Raw genomic sequence first — 9,792 nt, 5'->3', positions numbered from 1 at the left:
GAGAACAAATAACCAAGGTAGCGCCAAGAACAAGCTCTTTCTGAAAGAGGAATTCTGGAAATCTGAAGGCCAAGATGTTAAAAGGATCATCTAAAAACATATTAAAAATTGTGAGTGGGCTGGGCACGGTGGCTCACACCTATAATCCCAGCACTTTGGGAGGCCGAGATGGGTAGATCATGAGGTCAAGAGATCAAGACCATTCTGGCCAACATGGTGAAAGCCCGTCTGTACTAAAAATACAAACATTAGCTGGGCATGGTGGGGCTTGCCTGTAATCCTAGCTACTCAGGAGTCTGAGGCAGGAGAATCGCTTGAACCCGGGAGGCGGAGGTTGCAGTGCGCTAAGATCGTGCCACTGCATTCCAGCCAGGAGGCAGATCGAGACTCCATCTCAAAAAAAAAATAAATAAATAAAATTGTGAGGAATTAAGTCCATGTAAAACTTCAGATAATGGGCCATGAGCTAAAATTGTCTTAAAATGTAGGGCAATAACCCAGTCATTGGAAGAAAACAGCAACATGACAACATGAGATTCAGAGTTGGGGATTTTCAGGGAGGAGAAAGAAAGAATAGCCAGAAAATGAAATGAGGGAATAGTTAGTAGGCATTCTACCTCCCTCTAAGCTCAGTGGTAATGAGAATTGTAGGGAGAACGTGACCACCGCTTGACAGAGCTGCAGGGGAGGCAGTTTGTTCAAGTGGGAGGAACAAGAGTGTGCATCACAGTCTAGATGGATGTTGGGACCTAGATTGGTTTCCTGTGGCTGCCCACCCAGAGTCCACAAACTGAGTTGCTTTAAACAATGCAAATAGTGCTTGTTTCCACAGCATGAATGCTAAAATTGGAATGACACAAAGAAGATTAGCATGGCCCCTGCACATGGATGACATGCAAATTCATGAGGCATTCCAGATTTTAAAAGAATGCAGATGTATCCCCACAGTTCTGGAGGCAGGAAGTCTGAGATCAGGGTGTTGGTAGGGCCATGTGCTCTCTGAAGGCTGTAGAGGTATATCATTGCTCACTTCTCTCCTCACTGCTGATGGTTTCCAGCTTCTTGCTCTTCTTGGCTTGAAGATGCATCTCTCCAGTCTTTGCCTCTGTCATCACATGACATTCTTCCTGTGTCTCTTCTCCTTTTCTAATAAGGACACCAGTCATATTGAACTCATGGTCCACCCTACTTCATTACAAACTCATCTTATCTTGATTATATCTGCAAAGATGCTGTTTCAAAATAAGGCCAATTCACAGGTACTGGGGCTAGGACTTGAACGTATCTTCTTTTGAGGAGTACAGTTCACTCCACAACAGGATTAGGAGTGAATTGCAAGCCCAATAGGAATAGTCTCACAGTGAACAGAGAAAATCTTCCCAACTCTTCATTTCTTGTGTTACTGGTTCCAAGGTATCCGTTTCTCCTGGTACTCTCTCATTCAATGTATGAGCATCTCAGTGCCAAGAGCTGAAAGTGGCTTAGAGAAAAGAAGTGCAAGGTGCTGCCCCTACAGATTCTGCCCAGGAGGTCTCATTCTTCTTAATGGACTTTGAGTGAGACCTGCTGCCTCTGGGACCCCCCTGTCCCCGAAACCTCTCTTTTTCCTCCCTCATTGTGTATTTTCTACATTACCCACATTGTGTAACTCAACCTGTATATTAGTCCATTTCATACTGCTATAAGAAACTGCCCAAGACTGGGCAATTTATAAAGGAAAGAGGTTTAATTGACTCACAGTTCTGCATGGCTGAGGAGGCCTCAGGAAACTTACAATCATGGCAGAAGGCAAAGGGAAAGTGAGCACCTTCTTCACAAGGCAGCAGGAAGGAGAAGTGCCAAGCGAAGAGGGAAGCGCCCCTTATAAAACCATCAGATCTTGTGAGAACTCACTCACTATCACAAGAATAGCACAGGGAAACCACCTTGATGATTCAATTACCTCCACCTGGTCTCCCCCCACACATGGGGGTTATGGGTATTACAATTCAAGATGAGAATTGAGTGGGGGCATAAATCCCAACCATATTACCATGTAACTGACAAAGTGACCTTGTAAATGATAACTGCTTATTGGACACTTTTCTGCATACTAAGGATAAAAGACATTCAAAGCCTTGCCCTGGAGGAGCTTATGATCCAGTAGCACACACAAAGCTTTTCTAACTTTTTTCCCTCTCATAATTAGATTCGCAATTCTGGAGGGCAGACCCTTTTATTATACATGAATTCCACCCACCCACCCATGCAGTGCCATAGTGAATAAATATTCAGTGATTATTTTAGAGTTATGGGCTGTGATCTGAAATCCATGAGTGGTCTGGTACTTGTCAATCACACTAGTCTCCACTTCAGCCCAAATATATGGGGACAGAAACTTCATTTCTATATTGAATACGGATTCCTGGTTGACAGGCAAACAGTAGTTTTTAATCACAACAGATAAGAAAGTGGAAGAAGTAGGCATTTTTTTTTCTGAAAACCTGATAGATCTATACTTCAATATCCTAAAGGAAAGATTATAGTTCCTGCGTTGGTTTTCTGTGACTATTTTAAGAATTAATACAAACATGGTGGTTGAAAACGACAGAAATTCATTCTCTCACAATTCTCTGGAAAATAGATAACATACGTGAGAATGCAAAACATTATGTAGCCATTGAGCTTAGGTAGAAAGTTAATCACATGGATGTTGCACATGATACTTTTAAAAGGAAGGAGGTAGATTTATGTGTATATTATGATCACTTTGGAACAAAAATAACATAAATTATGTGAATAAAAGTTGGAAAAACATGGAAGGAGTATGCATCAGCAGTTAATAAAAATCATTGTGTTTAAAGATTATAAGAGGTATTTTCAATGCTTAGTTTTATAATTATTTGAAAAATAAAGGCTTTAAAAAGACCATTTATTATTTGTATTTTTAGAAATAAAAACTTTAAATACCATTCTAAGAAAAAATGATATAACCAGCAACATATAATGGAATAAGAAAAGCAATGAGTAAGATGATTTGTAATTGATCTGCTTTTGATGAATTTTAGGATTTGACCACTAAATAAATTAGTTCACAAAATTTGCTTGTGTGAACAAACTCAGAACAAAGAATGAGTGAACAAAATACCACAAATATGTGGTAATTTGAAAGTAAGAAACACTTATGTTCTAATTTTTAGTACTGAATACTTTGTAAGGAACAAAATAAAATGTGCTATGTAAATTAGCAGGAAAGTTGAAACATGCATATATTCGAGTAGGCCTTGGATGACAGGTATGTATCTTACACATTTATTAAGTCTAGTTCAGATGTATGTACATTGCAAAAATGCAAAAAATATTTATTGAATAAATGAGTGAAAAGTATAGGGGTTTTAATTGATGAAAATTCATTTTCAATCATTGTTCTTAGAAAGAGGAATATCTCATACAACGACTAATCAATCTAGGAAAACTGTCAGCAAAATCCTGTCTGGGCCCTCATTTTTTCAATAAAACTCTGTAAAAATAACCTTCATCCGGGTGCCCCCACACTTCTTATTCTCAGCTCAGTATGCTATCTCCTCCTGGGCTCCTGGGGGACTTTTAGCCACACTAGGGAGTGATCTGGTTTTGAGAAAGCCTGGAATCTGGCCTTCACTCCAGTGTTACTAACAGTTGTTTCTGGATTGTAGTGGTAAGGAGGCTTTATAAATCAGCTTATGTTCTTTATGCTAAGGCTCAGAGAAACACATATGCCATGGAGAGTTTTAATCACAGGAGAGATCCAATTACTCATGGAGTACAAAGGAGAAACTGCATTTGGAATTCTCTCTTTGATCGTCCAGAAATGTGATTGTGAAGAAAATAGAGTCAATACTCAATGAAATTTTGAATTATTTGTATAGTCATTTTAAAATCAAAGCCCTTCTCTTCCCTTTTCTTACAAGATCGAATTATTACTAGTACAGGTGTTTAAATCACAAGATGTTCTTGGTGCTTGTGATGGTTAATACTGAGTGTCAACTTGATTGGATTGAAGGATCCAAAGTGTTGATCCTGGGTGTGTCTGCAAGGGTGTTTCCAAAGGAGATTAACATTTGAGTCAGTAGTCTGGGAAAGGCAGACCCACTCTTAATCTGGGTGGACACCTTCTAATCAGCTGCCACCACAGATAGAACATAAAGCAGGCAGAAAATTGTGAAAAGACCAGACTGGCTTAGCCTCCCAGCATACATCTTTCTCCCATGCTGGATGCTTCCTGCCCTCAAACATTGGACTCCAAGTTCTTCAGTTTCAGGACTCTGACTGGCTTTCCTTGCTCCTCAGTTTGCAGATGAACTATTGTGGGACCTTGTGATCATGTGAGTTAATACTTAACAAACTCCCCTATATATATATATATATATATATATATATATATATATATATATATATATATATATAATAGGAGATACATATATATATATGTATCTCCTATTAATTCTGTCCCTCTAGAGAACCCTGACTAATATAGTGCTCAAAATGCCAGCCATGTACAATTCTACTTCAGTAATCTACCTCTGTCCATCACTTAAATCTTTGTGTGCCCTTACTTTGTAACCATAGCTTCTTTGTTCTCCAATCTTTAGGTAAAACTTAAGTGATGCTATCAACTCCTGGAACTTTAACTACCAGCTTTTTGCAAAATAACACACTCAATCTCTCCATTTCAAATTTCTCCTAACTTCCAGATTTGCTGTATTCCCACATACACTGTGTCCAAAGTGAACCATTTCCATTTCCCAATTATTTTATTTCCCTTACTGAATAAGATGAACAAGGACCCATCTTAGAGAATGACACTATTGCCTACTCAATTCCCCCAAAAGAAACATGTAATCAGCCTAAACCTTTCTCCTTCATATTCCTCTCTTCCCATGTTTATATTAATGAGCATTTACAAATGTGAAATAAGAGCTCTCTTCAAACCCTTTTCTGCTTTATCTCCACTGCTACCTTATTTCAGGGTCCAGCCATACATCAAGTTAGGGTACTGTTCTTGCCTCCAGTTCATTTATTCTGGGCTCCCTGTGCATTCCAATGGAATCCCTTAAATTATTATCACATCTCCATTCTTGAGTCGGTAAATGGGTTGCCCAGCCTAACCACCTACTTTCAAGTCTGGTTTCTTATCAAGATCTGAATTACTTTGTGAGTCAGTGTCCTCCACCGTAAGAATGCATTTATGATATTAATTTCAAATTGTGATCTCTTCTCTCTGTATGAAGGACACCTGTAACCTTGTACAGACATTGATTTAATTGGTCTTGGATGGACCACAGGTATTGTAGGTTTTTCAACTCAAGAGATGATTCCAATATACAACCAGTGTTTTTAGCTCATGAAGTAAAATACAGCAATTGCTATGGGTTGGGTCCCGTGTTAGTCAGGGTTCTCTAGAAGGCCAGAACTAATAGGATGGTTCTATACACAAAGGGGAGTTTATTAAGGAGTATTGACTCACATGAATCCAAGATGAGGTCCCACAATAGGCTGTCTGCAAGCTGAGGAACAAGGAAGCCAGTCTGAGTCCCAGAACTGCAGAACTTGGAGTCTGATGTTCGAGGGCAGAAAGCATCTAGCATGGGAGAAAGCTGTAGGCCAGAAGACTAAACCAGTCTAATCATTCCATGATCTTCTGCCTGATTTTATTTTGGCTGCACTGGCAGCTGATTAGATGGTGCCCACTCAGATTGAAGGTGGGTATGCCTTCCTGGCCCACTGACTCAATTTGGCAACACCTTCACAGACACACCTAGGAAAAATACTTTGCATCCTTCAATCCAATCAAGCGGACACTCAGTATTAACAATCACAGGTCCTTAATTCAAATATCTATCCATATCCTTGCCTTAAACTATTTTGTCCTTTTCACCCTCAGTATGTCTTCACTTTGGTGTGGAAGAAGTTTCATAAACTGAGCCTAGAATCCATCAGCATCAGCTGCCACCTTCTTTGGTTTCCTGAGAAAACTCTAAGCACTTGTCTCTGCAATCCATCAACCAATCAAGGTAGTAAGCAAAGAAGCCATCAGAATTGAGGTTCTGTGACCCTACATATGCCACAACAAACATATCTCTGGTAGATGAAGAGTTCTCTTCATTTGAAGGAGGACAAGGCTCTTTTGCTTTGATGCTTTCTCAGAAGCCATTCTGAATAAATCAGAAGAGATTTTTGATGACCTGTGAGAACAGCTATCCAATGACTAAAAGGGACTCCAACTCCGAAAACCAGAAATGAAGATGGGATCTGAAAGCACTGAGTGGTATTTTCTAGAAGGATGGCTAAGTCAGGGCTTAAAACATATATTAAGAGATTTATAAAAACAATAATAATAACATAGAAAATGATAGTTTTCTGGCAGTCTGAGATCAAAACCTATTTATAGAGTTTAATAACAACTCCTTAAGGGGAACTTTGATGTCTTCAGAGTGCTCTCAACATCAAACTACTCAACAATACGTTCTAAAGTTACGTTTGTTTTTCATGGCCCTTGTCACTATTTGCACTCATATATTATTTATTTGTTGTATATTTGTATAATGTCTTTCTCATCTGGCAGATTTGCCTGCCTGGGGTCTGTTTTGATCCTCCCTGGGTGCCCAATGCTAGGAGGAGATTCTGGTTGAATCCAGGAGGAGGCCCTCATGTTATGTTTAAGAAGACAAGATGGCACCACAGAACCATATTTTCCTCTACTCTTAGACAAAAGCTAGCCTTTTATAGGAAAAAGAAAAACAAAAAAACAAACAAAGCCTGTATTAGACCATTCTTGCATTGCCATAAAGAAATCCTGAAACTGGGTAATTTTTAAAGAAAAGAGATTTTATTGGCTCACAGTTCTGCAGGTTGTACAGCTTCTGGGGAGGCTTCAGGAAACTTACAATCATGGCAGAAGGCAAAGCAGGAACAGGCACATCACATGGCAAAAGCAGGAGCAAGAGAATTGGGGGGAGGTGCAACATAGATTTAAAGATCTCAATCTGAAAAGAATTCACTCACTACACTGAGGATAGTACCAAGGGGGATGGTACTAAACCATTTATAAGAAACTGCCCCCATGACGCAATCTCACCAGGCCTCACCTCCAACTTTGGCAATTACATTTCAATATGAGATTTGGGTGGGGACACTAATCCAAATTATGTCATTCTGCCCTAGGCCCCTTCCAAATCTCACGTTCTTCTCACATTTCAAATGACAACCATTCCTTCCCAATAATTCCCAAAGTCTTAACTCATTCCAGCATTAACTTAAAAGCCCAAAGTCCAGAGTCTCATATAAGACAAGGCTAGTCCCTACTGCCTATGAGCCCATGAAATAAGAAATATGTTAGTTGCTTCCAAGATACAGTGGGAATATAGGCATTGGGTAAATACTCCCATTTCAACAGGGAGAAAGCCAAAAAAACAGGGGCTACAGGGTCCATGCAAGTTCAAAACCCAGCAGGGCAGACATTATACCTTGAAGCTCCAAAATAATCTCTTATGACTCCATGTCCCAAATCCAGGGTACACTGGTGCAAGGGGCAGGTTCCCAAGGCCTTGAGTAATTCCACCCCTGTGGTTTTGCAGGGTTCAGACCACAAAGCTGTTCTCACAGGCTGACACTGTGTGCCTATGACTTTTCTATGTGTAGGGTGCAAGCTGTTGGTGGATCTACCATTCTGGGGTCTGGTGGATAGTGGCCTTCTCACAGTTTCATTAGGAAGTGCCCCAGTGGAGACTCTCCATGGGAGCCCCAACCCCACATTTTCCTTATGCACTGCTATAGTAGAGGTTCTCTATAAGGGCTTCACCTCTGGGGGCTTTTGCCAGGACATCCAGGCTTTTCTGTAAATCCTCTGAAATCAAGACAGAGTCTCACAGGCCTTAACTGTTGCATTCTGTGTGCCTGCAGGTTTAACATTACATGGAAGCCAAGGCTTAAAGCTTGTGCTCTCCAAAGCAGCAGTGATAGGGTTTGACTGAGTCCACACCCAAATCTCATCTTGAATTTTAGCTGCCATAATTTCCATGTGTTGTAGAAGGAACCCAGTGGGAGATAATTGAATCATGGGGACGGTTTCCCCATACTGTTCTCGTGGCAGTGAATAAGTCTCATGAAATCTGATGATTAGACAAGGGATTTCCCCTTCTACTTGGTTCTCATTCTTTCTCTTTCAGCCACCGTGTGAGATGTGTCTTTCACCTTCTGTCATGAATGTTAGGCCTCTCCAGCCACATAAAACTGTGAGTCCATTAAACCTCTTTTTCTTTATAAATTACCCAGTCTCAGGTATGTCTTTATCAGCAGCATGAAAATGGATTAATACAGGCAGCTTGGGCTATACCTGGGCCCCTTAGAGACACAGTTGGAGCTGAAACAACTGGGATACAGGGAAAAGTGTCCTGAGGCTGCACAGGGCACTGGGCCCTGGGCCTGACCCATGAAACTATTCGGTCCTCATAAGCCTCTGGACCTGTGATGGAAGAGGCTGACATAAAGGATTCTGAATACCTCCTAGGACTTGTCTTCATTGCCTTTGCTATTAGCACTTGTCTCCTTTTTACTTATACAAATTTCTGCAGCCTGCTTGAATTCCTCCCCTTAAAATGGGCTTTCCAGGCTACAAAGTTTTCAAACTTGTACTCTCTGTTTCCCTTTTAAATATAAGTTCCAGCTTAAAGTCATTTATTTGCTCTCATATCTGAATATAACTTGCTGAGAGTGGCCAGGTCACTTCTTGTACATTTTTCTGCTTTTAAATTTCTTCCACTAGATACCTTAAATCATCACTTTTGAGTTCAAAGTTTCACAGATTCCTAGAGCAGGGGCATAATGCAGTCATGTTCTTTGCTAAGGCATAACAAAATGATCTTTGCTCCAGTTCCCAGTAAGTTTCTCATTTCCATCTGAGACCTCATCAGCTTAACCCTTACTGTATATATCACTATCAGCATTTTGGTCACAACCATTTAACCAATCTCTAGGAAGTTCCAAACTTTCCCTCAACTTCCTATGTTTTTCTGAGCCTCCCAGACTCCTCCAGCCTCTGCCTGTTACCAATTCCAATGCTGTTTTCACATTTTCAGGTATCTTTATAACAATGCTCCACTCCTTAGTACCAATTTTCTGTATTAAGCAGTTCTTGCGTTGCTATAAAGGAATACTTGAGACTGGGTAATTTATAAAGAAAAGAGGTTTCATAGGTTAATGGTTCTGCAAGCTGTACAGGAAGCACAGCAACATCTACAACACCTTCTGGGGAGGCCTCAGAAAGTTTACAATCATAACAGAAGGCAAACAGGAGGCAGGCTCATCACTTGGTGAAAGCAGGAGCAAGTAAACAAGGGAGGAGATGCTACACACTTTCAAAAGACCAGATGTTAACAAGAACTTGCTATTGCAAAGACAGTACAAAGATGACAGTGCTGAACCATGTATGACAAATTGTTCTTATAATCTAATCACCTCCCACCAGATACTCCCCCTTCCACCAAAACTGGGGATTACAATAGAACATGAGATTTGGGCAGGGGCACATATCCAAACTATATCAAAATCCCTGGGTCTTCTGCCTCAAAGCATGGTGTTTAAATTTTACTTTCTACATGTTTCCATATAATAGAAGATAAATGTGCTCTTTTTGGAAGCCATTCAGTTTGAATTCATGCTTTCAAAATTTATGTTTTGCTGACAAGAGCCACAACTTTAAAGGGAAGCATATTCCTAAAACCCATTCAAATGGGAGCATATTCCAAAAGTCCATTCTCTGGTTCTTCTGAATTG

General features: G+C 40.2%; 1 non-coding gene across 1 annotated transcript; it reads left to right on the top strand.

The window, feature by feature from the left end:
- The first annotated feature begins 816 nt into the window (after window positions 1–816).
- LOC129468778 (U6 spliceosomal RNA) lies at window positions 817–923 on the top strand. The gene has a single exon (XR_008652838.1). It is a non-coding gene; the product is annotated as a U6 spliceosomal RNA (small nuclear RNA).
- Window positions 924–9,792: the final 8,869 nt, after the last annotated feature.

This window comes from Symphalangus syndactylus, chromosome 18, assembly GCF_028878055.3.
Source record: "Symphalangus syndactylus isolate Jambi chromosome 18, NHGRI_mSymSyn1-v2.1_pri, whole genome shotgun sequence".
In the NCBI taxonomy this organism is placed as follows: domain Eukaryota; kingdom Metazoa; phylum Chordata; class Mammalia; order Primates; family Hylobatidae; genus Symphalangus; species Symphalangus syndactylus.
The sequence above is the reverse complement of the archived record's forward strand: the minus strand, read 5'-3'. Positions and strand labels throughout refer to the sequence as shown.